Source organism: Podarcis pityusensis (assembly GCF_964106645.2).
Source record: "Podarcis pityusensis genome assembly, chromosome: 1".
NCBI classification, from domain to species: domain Eukaryota; kingdom Metazoa; phylum Chordata; class Lepidosauria; order Squamata; family Lacertidae; genus Podarcis; species Podarcis pityusensis.
In genome coordinates this window covers 71,521,588-71,546,334 of record NC_138028.1, presented here as the reverse complement: position 1 = coordinate 71,546,334, position 24,747 = coordinate 71,521,588, and the positions used below count along the sequence as shown (strand labels likewise).

General features: G+C 43.2%; 1 long non-coding RNA gene across 1 annotated transcript in view; it reads left to right on the top strand.

The window, feature by feature from the left end:
* The first annotated feature begins 13,081 nt into the window (after positions 1 to 13,081).
* The window catches only part of LOC308459821, a 406,481-nt gene continuing 394,815 nt past the window's right edge, over positions 13,082 to 24,747 (top strand). The window contains exon 1 of the long non-coding RNA XR_013978330.1: positions 13,082 to 13,187. This is a non-coding gene — a long non-coding RNA (uncharacterized lncRNA). The remainder of the gene's footprint in view (positions 13,188 to 24,747) is intronic.

Genomic DNA, 24,747 nt, shown 5'->3' with positions numbered 1-24,747 from the left:
CAAAGGCACAGTGATGAAGAACAGTGGAGTTTTTGTGGCTTATAAAGCCTGGTCCCCAACATTTCCTGACTGACCAGTCCACCCCCATGTGGCTATCCCTGCTTCTCCCTTGGGTAAGACCATTTGAACCTTCTTCTTGGTGGAGCCGGGATATGGTCAGTTCAACCCCAATTAACAGTGAGAGTGGCATTTTCCTGAAGCGAGCCACTCTGACTCCAAGATCTCTTTCCTGATCCCTCACCTGGTTCAGACCCCATAAGCAAATATGTGAAATTATTTTTTTATCCCAATGTGCATCCTTTCTTGTCTCACATTTGCCATTTTAATGCTCATTCACCCAGTTTGGAGATATCCTTGGAGATATCCTCACAAGCCCTTTTTTTGCTCTTACCACCTGGAACAATTTGTTCTGCACTTGTGTCTGTGTTTTCGCAAGTATATCAACTCTATAGAGACGCATGACTGATTTCGAGTGACAATAGTGCCAATATTGCCATGATATGACATAAAGAGACACTTTAGGCTCTACTGGGGGACGCTATCAAATGTTGTTGTTTTCATCTCAGAACTGGTGCTCCAACTTTGCCTTCTATTGAGCTGTTCTTTTTCTTTTCTCTGTGCTGGTTGTTCCATATTTTCCCAACAGTAGTATAAAGTACAGCTGTCCTGTGCAAAACCAGTACACACACCATGGAGTCCTTCAATGTAGTGTAAGTACTATATAACAGGAATGGGGGAATTGCAACTCCCATTGTCCCTGACCACTGGCCATGTTGGCTGAGAACTAATGGGAGTCTGAGTCCAACAACATCAGGTGCCCCATCCCTGAGCACTGTAGGGGATTATTAGTCTTAGCTGCTCAATGCCATACTGGATATGTAAAGGGATGGGACACAATTGTGTGCATAAACATCTCCCAAGAATGTTTTAGTTTTTTTTAAGTGAAGCTGTTGCATATTTTTTAATATATGGAGCACTGAGCAGGCTTTGGGATTTTGACTGTTGCTGCTATCACACTGGTAGACAGTCCACACTGGTAGACAGATGCAAAAAGGTAAAGGTAAGGGTAAAGGTAAAGGACCCCTGGATGGTTAAAAAGGCGACTATGGGGTTGCGGCGCTCATCTCGCTTCCAGGCCGAGGGAGACGGCGTTTGTCCACAGACAGCTTTCCAGGTCATATGGCCACCATGACTAAACCGCTTCTGGTGCGACGGAACATCGTGACGGAAACCAGAGCACACAGAAACACTGTTTACCTTCCTGCCGCAGCGGTACTTGCATTCATGTGCTTTCAAACTGCTAGGTTGGCAGGAGCTGGGACAGAGCAACGGGAGATCACCCCGTCGTGGGGATATGAACCACCGACCTTCTGATTGGCAAGCCCAAGAAGTTCAGTGGTTTAGACCACAGCGCCACTACCGCCCCAATGCATAGATGCATATACCATGCATGCAGTGGAAGGTGCAGATGGGCTTCTTCATTTGTTGGTGGTTTTGGACAGTAGGGAACTTATTTTGGAGATTTGTTACATGGTTCTTCTGTGTTTTATACTGCAGTCCTATACCCACTTTACGTGGGAGTAACCTCCATCCATCTCAGTTTAATTGGGTTCTGACTAGACATGCATACACTTGTTGAAGGGCTTTCCATCCACTAGATGTCTCCACTTATAAAAAAAGAAGGGAAGTAACATTCACTGATTTCGCAATTCCCCTAGAGCTCCCTGAACTACCCCAAATCTGCTCCAGAAGAGCGTGGAATGTGACTTGGGGTGGGCCAGGGTTGGCCCTGTCAGGAGTTCAGCCTACACTCGAGTAGGACCCTGACAGAGACACATTCCCGAGTGGCATGTTCTCTCCCTCCTGGTCTTTGTTTGGGAGCTTCAGTAGCTTTCTTCAGCCCGAACATCACAGCGACCGATGCCTACAGATACCAGCACACTTAAGGATCTGCAGAGTCTTCGCAACTTGCATGACAGACCTCAGCAACTCAGCATTTTGGCTAATCTACTTTTATTTGCATATAAACACACACGGAGCACTGCAACATGCCTCCCTCTTTCTCTAGCATCAGACAGCAAAGAGAAAGAACAAAGGATAATAGTCCCACTTCATGGAACACAGTAACACAAACATCCTGTTTCCGTCACTTCCCACTCTGTGGAGTCAAAACATATACCGTCATGTAATAGACAAAAATCCCATGACTGTAATCACGGAGCAGGAATTCTAACAGGCCCACTCACGAGGCAAGGTGAAGCAACCGCCCCAGGTGGCAGAATCCACAGGGGCAGCAGATCCAGCCTCCAAGGAGTGCACTGCTGGCTGCTATCGCTGCTGCCCTACTGGCAGTGACAGCTGTGGTACAGTCCTTGGAGGCCGGATCTGACACCTCCTTGGCAACACCACCCATTGCCATGCCACCTCTACAGCAGCCTCTTGGTGAACAGGAAGCTCTGCTGCTCTCCTCCCAGCCTTGTTCCCAATGTAGATCTTTATTCCCACCTTGTTCATGATATATAGATCTTCACTCACCCTTTCATCCCTGGCAGTGTGTGTGTGTGTGTGTGTGTGCGCGCGCGCGCCATTTTGTGGTTTGTCTCAGGTGCCAAACTGTATTGGGTCAGCCCTGGGTAGGGATACAGAGTGTTGGGGGAATGTGCAAAAAATAAATAAATAAAAAGTCCCCTCTTCTATTAGCAGAGGCACCTGCAAGATCAAAGACTCTGCCATGAATAGAAGGACTCCTTCCATTCATAAAAGGGAGCAACTGGATACAACCCATTGACAATAACAGACCTGCTCTCACCTGAGTTGTGTTGTGTTTTCTTTCTTTTCAGACAAAAAAAAGACTCCACTTTTAGCCTCACTCTAATTAATGAATGTGATGATAGGGGAATATGGGGAAAGGTACCATGGGGAGCCATGTGTGTGCGTGTGTGCATCCTTCTGTTCTTTCAAAAAAACCTTTTGTGTCCATTTTTTACTAAAATGAGAAGCGGCATGCTCCTCTTTTGAGCTATTTGAGTCTCCAATTCATTTGAGAACTGTTCCTTTTAAAGATACAGAGAAACCTAGCAAAATACCAGATGTTTAATCAATACTCTTAACATTCTGAAAGTCTAGAGCATGGAAACAAAATGTCAATTGAATCACTCTGGAAAAGCAGATCTTTTGATTTCACCCATCCGCAATGCACCGTATTGACACTCAAGGAGCATTTACATTTTTGAAAAATGCAAACAGGTTGGCAGAGGGGGTTGCGGTCAATAAAGCCAAAGTATAGCTTGATGGCATGAAGAATAGAAGAAAGCTCACACGTCTCTTCTGTTGTTTTCTATAGGGACGTTGAAACCTGAAATAATTAATATATGGTTTTTGAAAAGCAAGGGGGAAAATACCTCAGCTCAGATTTTTTGGGGGCAGAATCCAGCCAAAGCCAACGATTATTTTGTAAAAGCTCAGCATTTTAAAGACCCATTTAATACCTATTTAAAATACCCTTTTTAAAAGACCCATTGGGAAATCAGCTGTGCCCCTCTGCTCAACTCTAATCTCTGTTGGTGGGGAAACCCAATCAGATGGGCGGGGTACAAATAATAAAATTATTATTATTATTATTATTATTATTATCATCATCATCATCATCATTATTATTATTATCATTATTATTATTATCAACTCTTCCGTGTTGGTCTGACGCAGTCATTTTTTTTTTTTAATTGTCCAGTAGCACCGTAGAGACCAACTAAGTTTGTTCTGGACAATTTTTTAATTTCCCCCCTCTTAAATAGTTAGACATGACAACAAACTACTTTTAGCTAAAATTTGAATTCAACAGAGAAACATTTTTCTTCCTCTTTCATAACTCTAGAACCCAGGGCCAAGCAATGAAATGGAATGTTCGAAGATTCAGGACAGAGTATAAAAATTACTTTTTCACCCAGCGCATAGTTAAATTATGGAACTTGGGTAGCATGAAGAGAGGATTAGCCAACTTCATGCAGGTTGGGGCTACCAATGGCCTTGATAGCTATGTTCTACCTCCACTGTTAGAGACAGAATGACTCTGAACATCAGTTGCTCAGAATCACAAGTGGAGAAAGAGCTGTTGCCTTCATGCCTTGCTTGCAAGCTTCCAGTGTGCTTATGGTTTATCATTGTGAGAAGCGGATGCTGCAGTAGGTGGACATATGGTCTTATGTAGTATCCTTGCAGAGAAGAGGAAGTGCATGAGGCCAAGGCTTAGGTATGGAATGCTAAACTAGAAATGAGGAACCTGTGCTACCACATGTTACTGGACACAACTCCCATCATGCCTGACTCTTAGCCATGCTGTCTGGGGATGATGTTACCTGGAGTCCAAAAACGTCTGGAGAACCATAGGTTCCCAATCCCTGTGCTAAGCCACACTTGAACATTACATTCAAATCCAGCTATCAACCAGATGGTGCCCTTAGTGTTTTATGCCTACGGTAAAATATAGTTCCAAAATACAATTGTCCTAGCAACTTATGTCATGGAAGAATTATGGCAAAATTATTACTTTTAATGCAATTCACCTTAAGTTGCTTAAACTCATAAAACAGATACTTCAATTTCTTTGGATGAGGCACAGGTCTGGTTTGGTTCTTATGCTTATTTTAGTTTTGTGCTGAAGAAAGAATCTTCTGTTATATGTATTTCAAGGTATAATAATAATAAAAATGTTCAAATCCTGGATATCTTGTTACCTATAATGGCAGCACAGCCCACAATGACTCAGAGTAGGGCTGGAGAACTCCAATGTTCTCTGGGCCTGAGCTCTTCCTTTAACTATTTTTAATAACCGCTAAAACTGTAATTCCAATAGTTCTTCCTGTCTGTGTTTCTAAAAACACCCTACATCTTGAGCTTACCTTCATCTGCACAAATTGGTATGATCACACACCTTAGAGAAATAAAAATGGAAATACCTTGAACAGACCACTGTCAATGCGTCCATTCTCATGCTCTCTTCCCCCATATGTATGGTGTAAATGGGTATCCCTCTTTGCACATATATAGTACTATGTACGTATCCTCACTAATACCATATGTATTTGACTCTAGCCAAGAACCACTGTGCACCACAAGAAAACTAGGTTTGCAAAGGCCGCATTCACACAGTACATTTAAAGAGCCATGATACAACTTGCTAGGAGCTGTAGTTTAAGGATGCTGAGAGTTGTTAGGAGACCTCTATTTCGATCCCAGAGCTACAATTCTCAGAGTTCCCTGTGAAGAGGGACTGACTAATAACTCACTCTGAAAATGGTTTACAAAGCCAGGGTCAGCCACCCTGGCTTTTAGAAATAAAATGCCTCTTGTTCTCTATAAGCATCCGGGGGGGGGGGGGGAAGAATGCAATGGGGGACCATTGCTAGGCCCCTTGTGGGTTCCATTTGTTAGCATGATCACTTAAATAATGCAGATGGAATCCAGAGAGAGAGAGAAAATCCTAACAACACTTTACTGTAGAAACAGAACAAAAAGTATGTATTTTGAGGAGAAAGAGAGGTTTTGTCATCAGGGCCTTCTTACCCATAGGCACTAGGGGTGCGGGGCACCTGGGCGCCGGGCTCTCAGGGGCACCAGGCCGAGAGTCCGGGGCCTGAGAGTTGAGTCTGGGGACGAGCCCGCCCATCAGTTGGAGTGCCGCGGTGGGTCCTTCTGCTGCAGGAAGCTCTGTGCCGCGAGTTCGGGGGTGACTGAGCCAGCAAGATGCTGAAGCGGCTGGCCGGCTCCGCTCTCCTGCGCGCCTGGGACTGGGCGATCTGGAGGGGGGCACTGGGTGGATCTTTGTACCCTGGCACCGCATATGTTTAAGACAGGCCTGTTCGCCATCCTGAAAGAGGCAATCAGCCAAACATACAGAGGAAAAACTAGTTGGCAAACTAGACGAAGCTGGTAAAAGACACTCCTAGCCACAGACACTTGGGCCTCTAGTGATGAAGATGTATCCAGGAGTACGTACTCACAAAGGATCCTCTTGCTCCTTTAGAAGAAGTGAGACCTGCGGGTATAGGGCAGTACATAAATTCTAATAATAATAAGGGTAATCCCATCCAGAACAGGTAACTTGCCAATTTCCCAAACATGAGAACCACGTACCCAAAGAGCCTCTGTCTTCTCCAGATTCAGAAACAGTTTATTGGTCCTCACCCACTGCATCCTGACATCGGTCCAGAGTTTTCACAGCCTCTCTTGATTCAAATGTTGCCAAAGTTATTCCCAGCATGACACTGAGTTGACAGCACACTTTCCAGCACAGATAGAAGTTCCCCTGCTGCCCTTGGTGACTCTACAGATTAACTTCCTCCATGACCCTGTCTTGATTGCTCCCGACTCCTTCCATTCCAAGGGACTAATGACACATGCCTGTGAGACATCAGGCCTAAAGAATAAGACGGAAGAGGATCCAAGAGTTTTCAACTCTGTACTGTTGGTTTTCAAAGATTCTCTACAACTTTTTCGCCTGCTGTGTTATGACAGGGTTTAGACTTTATATCCGTGCTTATAAGGCCTACAAAGAAAGAAAACAGAGCATCAGTCACCTGGTAATTATATAGCAACTGAAAGGCCATTTAGTTACTGTGGGATAAGCAATAGAATGATTAATAATCTAACCAATTACCATTCATTATAATATCTAATTTGGCATTTGATGAGCCACAGGGGTCTCGCCTGCCTCTTTAGATACCTAATGTTTAACAATTCTGCACCAGGTCTGTTCACACCTCTCCACCTCAACGTGTCATCTTCCAGTTTAAACACCTATTTTTAGGAAATAGCAGGATTGGTTTTTACAAAGGAGGTACAAATTATATAATGCCCTGTGGAAGTCATTTACACAGCTTCCATCTAATCTGACAGGTATATTATTGCCTCTTCCTGGGCACAACATTGCCTTAAAGGTAGAGTTTAAAAGTAAAAGAAATTCAGCCCCTGAAAAGCAATGAAGAATTCTGATCGCTCATAAGGCAGGGCAGTTCTGAAGTTCTGTGCTGTGCGTTGTTTCTTAAAAATCCAAACTGAACATTATCTGTTTGTTTTAGAAGCTGCACTAATAGTGTCTTAGTGAGCAAACGATGCTGTCAATTAGAGATCAAATGTGAGGGGGGAAATGTACAAAACTCATAGGTAGAGATACTGCTCACCGTGTTCCTGAGAGAAGAAAAATACCCTTTGGAGTTCTGAAGTAAGAAAATGAACTGACCCAGGCCCTGTGATTGCCATTGGCGGCCCTTATCCCTGTGCACACTTTCCAGGAGGCCCAGGGGGTGGCAACATGAGAACAGGCCTTTGCAGTGGTGGCTCCCCACTAGTGAAATGCTCTTCCCAGGAAGGCACACACTTGGTGCCACCTTTATCTATTTTAAGTGCCAGACATAGCATGCAGGAAACCCCCCTTTTTAAAAAAAGAAAAAGAAAAAAGAGAAGTGTTTCTAACTCTTTAATTTTCTACCAGAGTGGAATGCAAGCTGCATGATGATTCCTTCTAAGAGAAGAAAGCCTGCCAAATTTCAGAAATATAGGTGCAGCAGTGCTTTATCCTTCTGGGGTAGGAAACTAGAAACCATGCTCCTGCCCCCCTTTTTTGCAGGGGCAATCAGTTTGAAAACTGGAGACATAAGAGAGGTAACTGCTGTTAAGAAACCTGACAATGTTCAGACAGATGGGTCCAGAGGCTGTCATACTACTACAGAGGTACCTCGCTTCAGGGTTACATACGCTTCAGGTTACAGACTCCGCTAAACCAGAAATAGTGCTTCAGGTTAAGAACTTTGCTTCAGGATGAGAACAGAAATCGTGCTCCGGCGGCAGCGGGAGGCCCCATTAGCTAAAGTGGTGCTTCAGGTTAAGAACAGTTTCAGGTTAAGTACGGACCTCCGGAACGAATTAAGTACTTAACCCGAGGTACCACTGTAGATGATTTTACCTTTGTTATATATAATAAGCCTTTCCTGTAAGTGCCCTCTGTGAAGAAAGAGGGAAGGAACTGGAGACACAAATTGAATTACTATTCTATGTTGATGACATTGGCTACCAGGTGGGTACAATTCACATGGAATGGTGCCTTCAGTTGCGTAAGCGCCATGTGTATATTCCAGTGAACACTTGGATCCACCACTCTGCCACTGACAGCTGACTCCAAGGTGAAGCTGGGACTAATCAGAGGACAGGACACCGTACCATAAAAATATTTCCCAAATAACACATCTGTTAAAGGTGTGGCCCTTAGCAGCTGTAATTTCCCAGCATTTGGGACCTTGAATGAACAGGGAAATCCCTTAACACACTTTAAATCCAATGGTTTTTGTTTCTTCGTTAAATGAATATTACCTTGGGGTAAAAACTTGTAAAGTCTGTTCTTTGTAAAGTGTTCTAGACGTGGCTGATGAGTTAATATTCTTATTAAGCAATAATTACTCTATTTTTTATATTCTGTTGGAAGCCACCCAGGGTGGCTGGGAGGCCCAGCCAGATGGACAGGGTATAAATAATAAATTATTGTTATTATTATTGAAAACCAATGTGCAAGTCTTCAAAGCTCCTCTAGGGCTGGATCTAGACACACCAAAGAAGCGTTTCAGTTTAAAGCATTGTAAATTTAAGCAGGGAAAACAGGTAGAGAAAAACGGAACTCCAAGTCGCCATCTGGTGGCAGAATGTTATATCGCACATACAATGCATATAAATCGCTTTTTCTTTACCAGTCGAGCTGAGTCCTAACTCAAGCTCCTGTGCAATGAACGGCCCTTGCCTGGCTGAGTGCTTTGGCGATCGTTTCCTCATTTTGGCTCCAGAACTGATACCAGGTGGTAGATGCAGGACTATGTGGTTGTGGTAATCAGTCAGATGATCAGAAGTTTTGCTAGACCTTCTTAAATGGAGTGTGCCTCTCTGAGGTACCATAGAAAGCAATTATGCCAGGCACTTAAGCAAATGGTCTGTTAATAACCAGGTAGAGGTGGTGATCTAGCATCCCAGAGCAGCTGGAAGAGTTCATTAACAAAGGGATAAATGAGTTGCCCATAAGCAGACACACTCTGGTATTCATACAATGCTTGCACCTGTTTGCACAAGATTGTTGCTACAATCTAGAAAAGTCCTTCAAAACCTTATAAGGCAACACAACTTTCCTCTTTATTTACACTTCAAGCTAGGTGTGTTATTTTCTTTTCATCTTTAATAGTCACAGAAGGGGACATGATGTTTTAGAAATTTAATTTTGATTTCTGATTCCTCCTATGTTCTTCTCAGCAATATGCTAAGCAGTACAGGAATTCTAAACTTGCTGTTCTCTCTCTGAAAACAAATCAACAGTCAACATCAGGATCCGGTAGAATCCTAGATCCCCAAACATGGGATTTGGCCAGATCGGGCTGAGGTAGTCACAGATTGCCCTGGGTCAGATCAAGTCTACCTGCAGTGATCCAGGGCTCTCGAAAGGGAGGGCAGTTTGGCAGGAGGAGGAGAGAAGGAGACACATGTATCTGCCCTGACCCCACTATGTGTTTGAGTAGAAATTTGAACATACTTGAACAAGTAGCAAGTAAGGACTATCATGCCCCAGCCCTTGAGAATTTTGAAATGATATGAAGGACATTCTGGGAAAATAGAGTAACCACCATTTACTATTTTGGAAAAATAAAGGGAGCGCCACCATTCTACTCAATGCATGGCCGAAAATGAAATGCCCACATTGTTCAGCTAGACATAGCAATGGTGTGGCACATAGAAATAACAGAGAAGGAATGAGACGAGGAGCTTGTGGCTAGGGCAGAATGGCAGGCAGGTTGTGGCCGTGAATGTGCAGAGAATCCCCTGCTATTGTGCAATGCTACCTTTACTGTTAGGGACGCGGGTGGCACTGTGGGTTAAACCACAGAGCCTAGGACTTGCTGATCAAAAGGTTGGTGGTTCGAATCCCCGTGACGGGGTGAGCTCCCGTTGCTCGGTCCCTGCTCCTGCCCACCTAGCAGTTCAAAAGCATGTCAAAGTGCAAGTAGATAAATAGGTACCGCTCCGGCGGGAAGGTAAACGGCGTTTCCGTGCACTGCTCTGGTTCGTCAGAAGCAGCTTAGTCATGCTGGCCACATGACCTGGAAGCTGTATGCTGGCTCCCTCGGCCAATAAAGCGAGATGAGAGCCACAACCCCAGAGTCGGTCATGACTGGTCAGGGGTCCCTTTACCTTTTTACCTTTACTGTGCAAAAAACGACATCACAAAGCCTTTTCTTGTGGGGGGAAACACAAGTCATATGTTCTAGGATTGTACTTCCAGAGCATTGCAGAGCACTTTATAAAGTAAGAAAAGCCTGAAATGCAGGATAATTTCAGAGGCGTAGATCTGGTCTGTTAATATGCCAGGAAGAATGAGCAATTATGATTCTCCCCCCCCCCCCATCTAAAGCAACATATGCGGTTTGCTGTCCTGTTCTGCACAGCTGTAGGTTAGATGCTGTTAAGATTAAGCCCCCTCTCTCCTCAATATTTCAAAATTGAAATTAAACTAAAATAACAGCACCTGCTGAACAAAACACTATTTCAAAATGTGTACTTGCACACAATTACTATGAAGACGCTGGCCACCATTGTTACCAGTCTATTCTTTTTGAATGGAAATGGCAGTGAAGTTTTTCCACGCAGCTGCAGCTCCTCAATTGTATAACTAGTGCTGGCCCCAAGCCAACCCTCAAGAACTCAAGTGGCACCAAAAGATACTATATTGATTTGCAATCGAACATAATAGGCCATCAGCTTAATTATTACTGAAGTGACAAGGTTCTGGATATTTCATATTTCTATTTCAGAGGCCTGGGAAAGATGAATGCAAATTTTTTAAATGCAGGCATTTGCCTTTCTTCAGAAAGGTAGAGCGCTCTTACTGTATTCAGAGGCTTTAAAAGACCAAAGGGACGGGCTATTCCTTGATCGCACGGTTACCCCTCTGTACAAATAGCTAAAAGCTACAAAACTCACTGCTCCCCATGGCCAAGTGCCCTCTGACCCCTTTTAGTCAGTAAAAAGCAAACATGGATAATTAATTTCAATTGATTCCATAGCAGGGACTGTTTTATTCTAAAGAAATGATGATTTAATTGAGATGAAAGGAATCATTGGCACCTCTTTCCACTCTGAATATCAGCTGGGTCTACCAACGCTTCACACCAAAGGACCGTTTCTCAGGGCTTTTCTTGGGAGCATCAGAGACTACAAGCTGTCCAACTTAAAGGTGGCTTCCATTGTTATATCCTATGCCCTGCTATGTTGTTCTCTGTGTTGTTGTTGTTGTGTCTTTAAGTTTGTGTTTTCCCATCTGTTGGAAACAATGGTAAAGATTGTGGGTGGTGAAATTTAGATCTGCTCTTGTACTATATAAATTTCTTCTGAGTTCAAGGGTGTGTCAGAAGACCCCTCTGGGTTTTTTGGATCCAAATCTATTCCCGGTTCTCCCCCAGCCATGCCCCCTCACTACATCCCAGAGTCAGGGCTTCAATGTCAGTTCTGCGAGGGTGTTGTTCGAGTAACAGCTAATCCCGTTCACGTTTACTCAGAAAGAAATCCCACTCTCTTCAATGGTACTTACTCCCAGTTAAGTGTGTGCAGGAATTCACCTCTTCCCAAAGCAGTGAGTGAGCTTAACTGCAAGCTCATACGAATCAGCTCTCAGAAAGAGAATGCTTCTATAGAAGGGTTGTTCTGGGCAATGCCACGCTTTCTCCTTGGCACCGTGGCCATGCAATTTATGGGTGCCAAGGCTGCCTTTAATTACCTTTGCAAACAGAAGCTTGTCTCTCTTATATAGAGTGCTGATTTGCATACTTGCATACTTTACAATTTCATAGCATATACCAGACACTTCTGATTTATGCAAGCTCAGTACAAAGTCGATCATATTTATTTTCTAATTATATTGTACCAGACAAATCTATTTTAAAAGTTATCTATAACCAGCAACAGCCATATCATTGCTCCTTCTTTCTCTTACCCTATACTATTTTTATATTTGGTAGCACAATAGCAACCCTGCTTAGGCCAGTATTATTCAGGGAGAATGGCAGAAATAAATATGAAATATGTTTTCTATGAATGATTATCTCCCATGTTAAATCTCAGTAAACCTCACCAACTGCACTGAAATGTCAGAAAAGGACCATTACTGTGGATTGTTTGCTCATATGAAAGGATTAAATATTGCTCTTGGGCAACCAAATCTCAGACCAACTTACCTTGTATTCACTGAATATGCTCATCTTTCCTTTTCCACAGTTCTTCGTCTCAGGTGATCCAAATAAGATCCCATCCTTTTATTGCTTTTTCTCTTAACTGCACCTGGAATTCAAGAGTCTTCCTACATGGGTCTTTCCCCTAATTACATAAACCATAGTTAATTATATATGCTGATTAGTTAGCATATATTAAGTTTCTAATTAATACAATGTATTGCCTTCATTCCCCCCCCCTCGCCCCAATACAGCCACACATATAGCTTTCTAGCCAGCAGCCGGGTGTTGGGGGATTCCATAAAAACCATGAAACTGTACAATGAGGAAAAAATGTTTCAGACCTGAATATTTAGTCTTCTATTGCAGAGAGGACAGACTTCCATAGCGTGGTTTTCATTTTTTTTGTATTCTACAGTACAAGCTGTTATAGTTAAACAAAAGAAGAAACAAAACGTTTTCATGGGCGATGTTTTTAAATAATATCCTTTAAACTGGATTTCTACCACAAACAGCAGCAGCAGAAATGAAAACTGCTCTTCAAGAGGGTCTCAGATGTTTCACCTTAGATCATAGGGGATGGGGAAACTTTTTAAACCTGAGTGCTACTGCACCAGGCAAAAACATTTCTGTTCTCCCTGGCCTTTGGCTAATTGATCTATTGCCCTTTAAGGTGGGTTATTGGTTTTTTCCCCCTTGTTTGTTATAACTCAGTGAGTGGCAGGGCTCTAAAGAGTGTGTGGCAGACACAGGTGACCAAGGGAGTGACCCAGGAGAGGGGACCAGTGATTTATGGGGTGTTACACTTCTTGTGGTCTAAACCACTGGGCCTAGGGTTTGCCAATCGGAAGGTTGGTAGTTCGAATCCCCGCGACGGGGTGAGCTCCTGTTGTTTGGTCCCAGCTCCTGCCCACCTAGCAGTTCGAAAGCACACCAGTGTAAGTAGATAAATAGGTACCGCTCCGGCAGGAAGGTAAACGGCATTCCCGTGCGCTGCTCTGGTTTGCCAGAAGTGGCTTAGTCATGCTGGCCACATGACCCGGAAGCTGTCTGTGAACATATGCCGGCTCCCTCGGTCTATAGAGCGAGATGAGTGCCACAACCCCAGAGTTGTCCGCGACCGGACCTAATGGTCAGGGGTACCTTTACCTTTGCATTTACAGGCAGGAACCAGGGGAGGAGGGAGAATCAGGGAAGTCCAAGGCAAGGGAAGGCATGCAGCACACGGCAGAAGAAGAAGGGATGGTTCAGGGTCTGTAGATTCCCCACCTTCCCCAGCCCCATTGTCTCCTAGAGCCAGGAGTAGCTTGAAAAGGGAAGAGCAGTGATGGCATCTGTGCAGGAGAAGTCTCAGGTTGCAGGCATGCAACCTGTCAGAGCAGGCAGGGTATGTAAGCCAGAGGAGAGACCCACTGTTGCTGCAGTTGCTCCATAGGGCCCAGACCTGTGGACAGCTGCCTAGAGACTAGACGTATGTGAACATGTGTATCCAGAGCACCATGCAAACTGCTGTGTTTCTCTTGCAAATAAAGAGTTAACTATTTCTCCCTAATCTAGGTTGGGCCATGGTATTATATTATGTATTTTTGTGTTTTTCTACTGTAAACAACCCTGTGATCCTCAGATGAAGGGTTGGCATATAAATAAATACAAACAAGCCTCGATATCTCCATTGGGTGGAACTGACCTCCTGATAGGATGGTATCTGCAAGAGGCCTTCACTTGCAGAGCACGGTAATCAATTTGGTATATAAGACAATCTTTTACATATCCTGTTCTTCAGCTCTGTAGGGTTTTATGGAACAACACCAGCACCTTGAACTCAGCCCGGTAGCTAATATGTAAATATGGGTTAACCAATTGCAGAGGAAAACACTTACAAACAAACCATGAATAATTTTCTTGTTTCACTTCTCCCCCCAAAGCATTTCCTTTCCCTTTTATCTCTCTTTCTTGCTGTCAATTAATTTACTACACAACAATACAACAAACCACATCCAGTTAGTTGCTCCAGGCAGAATCATCACAGCCGCACAATAAGAGTTTCAACGGATGCATAAATTAAAGAAAAGAAAAGAAAAGAAAAGAAAATTATTAATATGATTTCCAGTGGCTCTTGTTGGTACAGCAGCGGGGATGTTTACTGTGTTGTTGCCGCATCGTGCATCTACAAGTAACCCAGAGCTTTTGGGTTTGAGACATGGGTAGCAGTGCCCTCTTTTGGAAGAAGCACGTGAGATGCATTGTACTACTGATATCCCCTAGTGAACTCATCTGGGTAATCAAAATGACTCAGACATGAAGCCACCTTCTGTCTATTTTATAGGCAGCACTTATTTCTTAGTACTTTCAAGAAATAAAAGACGGGTTGAAAACCTGGATAACCTCAAGAAAGATAAACAAGGTTTGCATTCTTCCTGTGGCCAAACAGCTTATAAAAATGATAAGTAACAATCTACAGGCTGGTATAATCACTTGGGGAAAACATATTTGGAAAGGAACTACTATAGTTCATACCCTTATTTGCAAGTAAGTAGTGGCAGAAGGGGTGGCAAACCTGGGGACCCCGTAGATGTTGATGGAGTCCAGTTCTCATCAGCCCCAGTCCATATGGCCAATGGTCAGAGATGATGGCACTTGCAGTCATGATGAAGCCATAGACTTCTTGTATGACCTAAGGCAAAATAATTGTATCTTGGTTTTCAGTCTTTGCCAGCAAAATGGGAATGATCTCTACTTTGGAGGGATGCTGTGAAGGAGCATGACTCATCTTTGTCAGGCCTTCAGGGGCTGAGTATAGTCATTTTAAAGGATAATGATCATTATGTCTTTATGTAATGTCTGATAATTCTTTTAATATCTTGCTTGTTAGGTTATACATGACCTTGTTTCTGTAAAGTGCCCCGTGACCATATTTGGTGAAGGATGGTATAGAAATCTTTTAATAAATAAATAACTAAATATAAATGAGAAATCTGTTAGAAGTATCAGTTTATTTGTATGTTTCCCCCCCCTCCCCGGAGTGGAAAACATTTAATTAGGAGAGTCTAGGATTCAAACTGAGAGATTCTCGTACACTAGTACTAGAGGTCAGAATGAACAAAAGTCATATTGACTTCAGTGGATAATGTTTTCAGCAGTGTAAGGAAGCTGAAAGAAGTGGCCATTTAAATTAGGCACTAGCTGTTCTTTATACCTTCAAAATCAATATTTGGAAAGACTGGAAAACGATGAAGAAGAGGGGGAAGAAATGCTTTAACCACAGTCAGATCCACAGTATACTGGGAGCCAGAACAGTCTTGGGGTATTGACAAGAAATGTATGACCAGGAATCTTCAATAGAGCATTTTTTTTTGGCATAGTGAGCTCTCTACAAAAACCAACAAAGAAGAATTGATAATATTCGATTGCACGATACTTTATAAAGGAAGAAATAGCAAGCACCTGCTCAAGTAATTTTGAAATTAGAAAAAACATGCAAGGATAGAAATTGAGCATTTGTTCCTAAGTATATGAGAATCCAGCTGAACATTTTTTAAAAACAAAGAGAGGACCAAGATCAAGAAGAAAAGGCTTTTCTTTTTTCTTTCTTTCTTTTTTGTATAAAGGCAGATGAGAAGAATCCAAGAATCAGGGAAAATATGATGGCATATTATGGAGCCCAGATCTTAGATATATTTTGGATGTAATAAAATTATAACTTGGAAATATTTAAGAACTGTCTGAGCATTAAAAATGTCTGCCATGTATGTAATATCATCAATGCTACAACAAAGGCTATGCCAAATTTTTGCTGCCCCCCCCCCAAACTGTGTTTTTTTTTCAGGCTAAAAGTGTTCTTTCAAGTGCAAAAAGCAGGCTGAAATCGGTTCCAATTTCTCAGCGTGCTTCATACCATTTCATAGCCATTGTTACCCAATCTCCTGCTGCTTTGGTCCCATGCTTTAAATTTTTAACACTTCTTAAAAACTTATTTCTGCACATACAAGAGTGAAAGAACAGCGGCAGCTTTTTATGCAAGTACTGTTCTATGATTTTCAGTGACACTTAAAAATGCACCTCTTCACCCCAGACCTTTGGGAAAGCGTGTTCTTCAATAAATGAGAGCACGTGTTGCGGTGTGGGCCACCGGGCCAGGCCTCTGGTTGCCAGGCAGGTTAATAGTTGTTGCCTGGCATTGTGATTGGATAACCGGGTTGCTGGGGCAAATTGTATGTTGTAAATTGGGTGGGTGGGACCATAGTCTTTAAATATTGGTGCACTCTGGTTTCTCTTTCTCTTTGCAGAGTGCATCGGATCACCCGCCCGCCCACCCTCTTTTCCGGTTGACCTTGCTTTGCCTGTCATGGGGTCGTCTGCCTTGGTGCAGGGGCCTAGTAGGAATTTTGCCATATGGTGATTGGCTGTGCCATTTGGTTTTTGCCTACTACTCAGCAATTCGTCACAACTTATAAGGTTGCGGTTAGGCATTGGTTATAATATGCTGGTGGTGGAGGGGTCAAGATAGGCCGTGCCTGCCCCTCCCATTGCGCTGAAGGGAATTCCGTTAAAGGAATCCTGGGGCTTGCCATGATTTCGTCTAATCCCTGTCATGGGACCAGGGCCGCCCAATCCCTGTCATGGGAATCCTTGTCATAGGACCTGGGCCGGCAAGCTTTTGGGGAGCTGCTGGGGTGAGCGGCGTGGGTCCGACGCTTAGCTCAAATGACCCCCAAGTTTGACTTTCCCTTCTACTGGCTACCGATCGGACCTCGGGATGTCAGTTCTGTCCCAGGCAGGGGGACAGATAGTCATAACCAATGTCTAAACAACCACTCACTGATTTTGTATTTTAATAAAGTTGTGGCCAAAATAGTGCCCAAAAACCAAAACTAAAATATGTGTTATGTGTGAAGTTATTTGAGGGGTGGCCTGGGGACCTACACACGCAAGAAATGGATTCAGTAAGGTACAATAGATGAGGCCTCTTGGCTGTATTGATACCATTTTTTAAGTTATAGTTTTAATGTTGCTATATTTATTGTTGTAAATCCAAGCGTGGAATCCAAGTGTGGCATTCAATGAAATAGGGCAAGGAGTACAGCTAGCACAATCCCCTCTTCTCCCCCAGTGTGTATCCTATTGCACCCCCAAAACTGCTCTGGAGGCTCGGGGAAAACCACGAAATGGATTTAGAGAATATGTGAGAAGGACAGGGGGAAATCGTTCTGTTGCACAAAGAGAAATCTTTCTACAGATGGAACCAGTGACAACGCTCTGTTGAACACAAGCCCAAGAGCCTTTGCACAAGTACAGCCATTCTCAAAGTTTCAAGAAGGATATTCCACCAGCCAGTTGTTGATGCAAGCAACCCTCTGATGACTTTTCTCATTACAAAAAAGAACAGACGGAGGAAGATGTGTGCAGAAGGAATGTCAGAATGTAAATATCTGTATCAATTGTTTTTCAAAACCAACAAGGAAATATCATCATAAACACTCTTTCTTGGGTTTCCGTAGCTTGAGAGGCAACATATTAAAAAAGCCAAATATTTAGGGGTTGGGAAGGGAGAGGGGAATGTACAAGAACAAAAAGCAGAACATTTTGCAACACATCTAAAAAAACACTCAAATCGCAAATGTCAGGAGTGATTTTGGCTAAGGCTTTCTAATAGCATCGCTACGGTGGAACCTTTCTATACAACTGAAATTTCTGTTATCCTTCATTAATTGTGTCAAAGTCTCCTTAAACGAGCCAACCAAGTGGTTTGCAGTTTCCAGGAAAATATCCCAGATGAAGCTGATATTTTTGTTGCCAAAAAATTATGAGCTGAACTGTACCTTAAGCACTGATTTGCCTGGTAGAGATGTGATATTGCTAATTGTCTAAAACCGTAGCAGCTGTGTAGCCATTTTAAGAACTCCAAAAAGGATTGAGATGATTGTAATTTTGAACAGCATTTTGACATCATTTCGTATCGCCAATATTTATTTATTTACTTACTTACTTTACTGCTTTAGAGCGCATATCCCTGGAAATTTTCTGCGAGAGCGAGAAATGTTCTGGCCTTTCATTTTTATTTAACATCAGCTGCTAAGTAGCACTTCGGGGCAATTGTACCACATCAGCTTTGTAATCATGAAGTGAAGTACTTTGGTCCAGACCAATTCTTCACTGCCAGGGTTTGTCCTTTCACTTAGCACTTGCTCACAGTTTAACGCTTGACTTAACAGTCCGCACAGAACCAGGTTCACACGGCCTATCTCTTCCCTTGGCCACATTTTCTATGAGCACAGGGATAAAGGGGAAAGTGGTCAAACCAGATCAGTAGCAGTTGGCAAGGTGGGTCAGGGAGGGGCTGTGCCGCTTAACTGGATTCCCAATATTGGGGGCATCGCCAGTTACTGAGAGAAAAAGTGGGAGGGGTGAGATTGGCATGATGTAGGGACATGGGTGGAGCCAATCTGCTGCTCCCGCCCACTGTGTCCACACCCTGCTGACCTCCCTGCCACCTAGTCCCTGTCCCTCTTAGTAACCAGCAGTGACCCCAGTATCGGGAAGCCAAGGAAGCAGGGCAGCCGCCTTCACCCTGCCCCACTGACTGGTACTGAACCAGATTCGTATCAAGCTCTCTCTCTAGACAGGACTTCCCCACACTGTAGATGAGGTGACGGAAACAAAGAGATTGTAGTTTGTCCTCCTACTTCCTCTTGAACAAGTAAGTAAAGCTAGCCAGAAACACACCCACATATATACACATATGTTTAAAGACAACATGAAAAGACAACTTATTTCCCTTGTTTCTCAGGTGTAGCTTTGCTCACTTTTCCCAATACAGTGGTGCCTCGCAAGACGAAATTAATCCATTCCGCGAGTCTCTTCGTCTTGCGGTTTTTTCGTCTTGCGAAGCACGGCTATTAGCGGCTTAGCGGCTTAGCGGCTATTAACGGCTTAGCGGCTTAGCGGCTATTAACGGCTTAGTGGCTTTAAGAAAAAGGAAACAAACTCGCAAGAACTTGCAAGACATTTTGTCTTGCGAAGCAAGCCCATAGGGAAATTCATCTTGCGGAACGACTCAAAAAATGGAAAACTCTTTCGTCTAGCGAGTTTTTCGTCTTGCGAGGCATTCGTCTTGCGGGGCACTACTGTAAAAAAATAAACTTCCTTTCTAAATGTTTGGAAGGAAAGGGTTATAGCCAATGTAATGCTCATAAGGGTGCTCTCAGCACAAGGATTGCCACTAGTACAACAGGACTGACTCCTCTCTCCCCCTGACCCTCTTGAGACAAGTTTGATATTTTGTTTTACTAGCTGGTACCCTGCTTGCTGAATCATGGTTCTTCTCTGTATGTTTGTATCATTCTGAGATTTTATTTTCTATGATATTTTAGTTTTACTATGGCTTATGGTCAAAGAACTGATGAGTTCCATCAGTGGAAGCCCTTGCAAGGACTTCCGTTTCTGCAGCCGCATCTCCCCCCACTGTGTGCCACCCGCATCCCCCAAATTGGCTCAGAGGGTCATGAGAAACTCCAGGACAGAACACAAGAGAAGGAGAGGACAGATTGTTCTGCCTGGCAAGCTGAAATCATGTGGATAATACAGTGGTACCTCGAGTTAAGAACTTAATTCGTTCCAGAGGTCCGTTCTTAACCAGAAATTGTTCTTAACCTGAGGTACCACTTTAGCTAATGGGGCCTCCTGCTGCCGCCGCACTGCTGCTGCACAATTTCTGTTCTCATCCTGAAGCAAAGTTTTTAACCCGAGGTACTATTTCTGGGTTAGCGGAGTCTGTAACCTGAAGCGTCTGTAACCTGAAGCGTCTGTAACCCAAGGTACCACTGTGGTACCTCAGGTTACAAACTCTTTGGATTACAAGCACTTTGGGTTACAAACTCCGCTAACCCAGAAGTAGTTACCTCAAATTGCGAACTTTGCCCCAGGGTGAGAACCGAAATCATGCACCGGTGGTGCGGCAGCAGTGGGAGGCCCCATTAGTGAAAGCGCACCTCAGGTTAAGAACGGTTTCGGGTTAAAAACAGATCTCCGGAACGAATTAAGTTCATAACCTGAGGTACCTGAGGTAACACAGTGGTACCTTGGATGTCAAGCTAAATCCATTCTAGGAGTCCATTTGACTCCCGAAACCATTCGAAAACCAAGCGCTGCTTCCAATTGGCTGCAGGAGCTTCCTGCACTCAACCAGAAGCCACGGAAGCCACTCACTTCAGGGTTTGCAACATTTGGGAGCCGATTTGTTCGAGAGCCGTGCCGTTCGACAACCAAGGTACCACTGTAATACTTAGAGACTTACTATTTATTTAGTTATTTATTTGGTAATACTTATATAATAAGTAAATAGTACTGATAATATTAAGACAATGTGTTTAATGTGCTTTGAAATACTCCAGCCTGTCATTTAAATGCTAAGTATTACCATGATCACAGCTCGCAACCTAGCATTGTGCTGTTCTCTTCCCATCCCACAATGCGTGCAATGAGGTAGGGCAGAAAAGGCAAAGAGGCATTTTTATTTTATTGTCCCTGTAGCACATACTCAGTAGAACTAGGAAGAAGAAGAGGGCAAAGCGGCTTCTGATACCTAAGAGTTGGAGAAGGCTTTTTCTTCTTTTCAACAGCTCACCAGAACGGTGTATTGGGGGGGTATCATTCTAGCAATGACAAGGAACTAAAATATAGTGGCAATTTGCCTCGAATAACCCAAGTTGACACATAGAGAACAGTCAATTTTGAATTTGCAGGGATACTAAAAATATGCTGACATGAATATCAACGTGGAAATTGCTTGATCAAAAATCAAGCCAGAAAGGCAAAAGTGTTTTCTAGTTGACATTCACCTGATCTTTCAATAAATAACATAGAAAGGAGATCATATATCATTGCCTTTTAATTTCCTCTTACTCTAATGCTCTTTTATACGTCTTGTGGCTGACTCGGGCAGAGACCAGGCAGTGACATTCTAATAATTTGGATGTATATATTTTCTCAGATGTCAAAAATCATCTGAAAGTGTCAAGAGGAATAGGGGAAATGGTGTGAGACAATAAGAAGTGAAAAAGTATTCTAAGATGTAGTCTGCAATCACAGGCAGCTTTGTGGATGCCTGTGATTCAGATGGAGCAGAATAAAGGATTAATTGCGTCGCTGAAATGACACTGTCTCGCATAAAGCAAACGCAAGCGCGTGAAGGTATGAAAGAAAGGTAATATTGCCAACTTAGGGAGAAAGCAGTTTGAACACAGATGAGGGAACTTTCTCAGCCTGCAGAAAAGGCAGGCTGCAGTTTGCATATGGACATGGGTTTCTACAAATGCAAGGATGAAACAACTAAGCATTAAATGCCTTGGGAAATATAGTTTGCTACTCCTACTTTTAAATATTTACTTAGCACCACTTGTGTGGTTGAGAGAACATGGGTTTTGCCCCCAGTCCTTCACAAAGATTTACATAAGTTTACAGAAAATGCATACATCATCCTGCAATATGATTTGGGCATGTGTCTCTTTGGCCATATGTATATGGGAGCTCAAAGTCAACAACAATTTCCTAGTATGTGTACTTTGCAGCGAAGCAGGGGGAGAGAGAGAGAGAGAGAGAGAGAGAGAGAGAGAGAGATGTATTTAAATTTGTTGTTGTTGTTTAGTCATTTAGTCGTGTCCGACTCCTTGGGAGAAAAGCAATGACAAACCTAGACAGCACCTTAAAAAGCAGAATCACCTTGCCAGCAAAGGTCCGTATAGTTAAAGCTATGGTTTTCTCAGTAGTGATGTATGGAAGTGAGAGCTGGACCATAAAGAAGGCTGATCGCCAAAGAATTGATGCTTTTGAATTATGGTGCTGGAGGAGACTCTTGAGAGTCCCATGGACTGCAAGAAGATCAAACGCATCCATTCTTAAGGAAATTAGCCCTGAGTGCTCACTGGAAGGACAGATCGTGAAGCTGAGGCTCCAATACTTTGGCCACCTCACGAGAAGAGAAGACTCCCTGGAAAGGACCCTGATGTTGGGAAAGATGAAGGGCACAAGGAGAAAGGGACGGCAGAGGATGAGATGGTTGGATTTAAATACATAGCGATATATAGATATATGCAGATGGGGAAGAATCATAGCCCAGTGGTAGACACATGCTTTGTATTCTGATCGTCCCAAATCCAATCCTTGGCATCTCCATGACTGAAACTCTGAAGAATTGTTTCCAGTGAGTGTAGGCAATAGTGCACTAGATGAACCAGTGGTTTGACACAGATCAAGGCTGCTTCTCATGCTCTTAACGTCTGCTTTCCCCTTGCATCCATATATTTCAACAGAGGACATTCAGGGAAGCTGAATGTTGGAAGACTTAGGACAGATAGACTCTGGAACTCGTTCCCACAGCAGGCACTGAGGACCATCAACTTGGATGGCTTTAAAAGAGGATTGGACAAATTCAAGGAGGAGAAGGTTATCAATGAATATGGCCTCCATGGAAGGAGGAAACAATGCTTCTGAATACCAGGTACTGGAAATCATAAGGGAGCGAGCTCTTGTGTTCGAATCCTGCTTGCGGGTTTCCCACAGGCATCTGACTGACCACTGTGAGAACTGAACTGGAGGGCCATTGACCTAATTTGGCAGGCTTTTCCAGTGTTCACTGCTGTTGTTTATTGTTTTGAACCTGCCTCAGTTATATTCTAAGTAGAAATCCAGAGTAGAAATTCGAGAAATCAATCAATGAATAAAGTACCTATTGTCACAGGAGTGTGCTGGTCAGTAATCACATGGTTCACAGATGGAGTTAACTTGTTATTAGCAAAAACATGAGCTCCACAGAGTGTCATGACTAATGAGCAGAACTGCTCATTTCCAGTGGTCTTCCTCCATGAAAATCAGTTACTGAGACTGAAAGTCACCGCTTCCTCAGGGCTTTCTCCCAACAATCGGAGACTGTGCCTGTGTGCAGCCAACCTCTGACCTTTTCATGCCTCTTCTGGTGCTGGGAGTTAAGGGGTTAGGGGAACTTGTTACAGCAGGAGGGGGACACACCTGTGATTCTTCATCTCTGCCTGTTGACATTACTCCGCCCACTTTCCTGCTTCAGCTTCTGCCTCTGATTCTTGACTACTATCTGCCACAGACTCTCCCAGCTTACTAAGCCTTGTTAACTTTTCAGCTTCTGACACCTCTTCCCAGTCTTCTCCATCTGACCACTCGTCATGCCACCACCAATCCTTGGGCTATGAGCCTTCTTCCTTTGGTGGTTCCCCAGCTGGTTCCTCCCACCATTCATCTGTGTCCAACCAGTCCATGACACCTATATTGTAAGACAATTTCAAACAGGGTATAAGCACCAAACCCCTCCTAGTATAAATGAACATTGTTTGAACTCAGTTATTGAGAGCCATGTTAGAACAGACTGAGGAAGAGTTATAGCTCGGCACTAGAGCACATGTTTTGTATGTAGAAGCTCCCAGGGCCAGTCTTTGAAATCTCCAACTAGGCCTGGAAAAATACCCTTCTTGAAACCAAGGAGAGCTGCTGCCAGTTGCTTTAGAGAATATTGAGCTTCCTGTATAATTGTAGTTCTGTGGACACTGTACCTTTAAAACACATTCAAAGCACACAAACACACACACCCCTCAAAGAATTTTGGGCAGTGTTGTTTGTTAAGGGTTCCTGGAAATTGTAACTCTGTGAGTGGTAACCTAAAGTGCCCAGGATTCTTTGAGGGGAAGGATGTGCCTTAAATATACACTGCTTAGCAACCCATGTGGTCTATGGCCTGTCCTATCCCCTCCCACACTGCCCTATGGCAGGACATCTTAAACATAGCATGTCCCTGGGATATAATTGTATAACGTATACTACAGTCAAAGAAATAATATTTTACAACATCTCTAACTAGCTTGTTCCATTAGTTAATTCCTATTTTGGTTATGAAGTTCTTCCTGTTTCTGAACATAAATCTACTTCCCTACAGTGAAAAGAATTACCCTTTGTCATATAATCATTGAATAGGGTGAATGGTTGTTCTCCATTTGACTTCCTAGGGCTGTTAAAATAGTTGAAAACTGGCAACATATTCCCACATGTACAATTTTTCACTATGGGGTAAATGCACATAGTTTCTAAGTGTGGTGATGTGAAGTTTGGGTTGTTTGGATCCAGCTGCCTACGCCACAATGCTGCCCTTCAGCTAATTTTATTGCCTTTCCCCTCACATATCAAAGGACTAGTTTGTAAACCCAAAGCAAGATCTACAATTTCAAGCATGATTCCTCAATTGCAAAATGCAGGCAAACGTTTAATATGCAGTGTATTGACTCCTCTACAAACAATTTCATGCTTTGTTTTCCAACTCTATTGCTACAATGGATAGCTTCATGAGGCATGAAGCAAATCTCTGGTGTTAAGTATTTATTATGTAGTCTCTTTTTCTACATTCCTTTGACCATCACAATATTTCTTTGATGTCCCTGTATTTTTACATTTCAAAGGCTAAGATAACAATGTGCTTTAA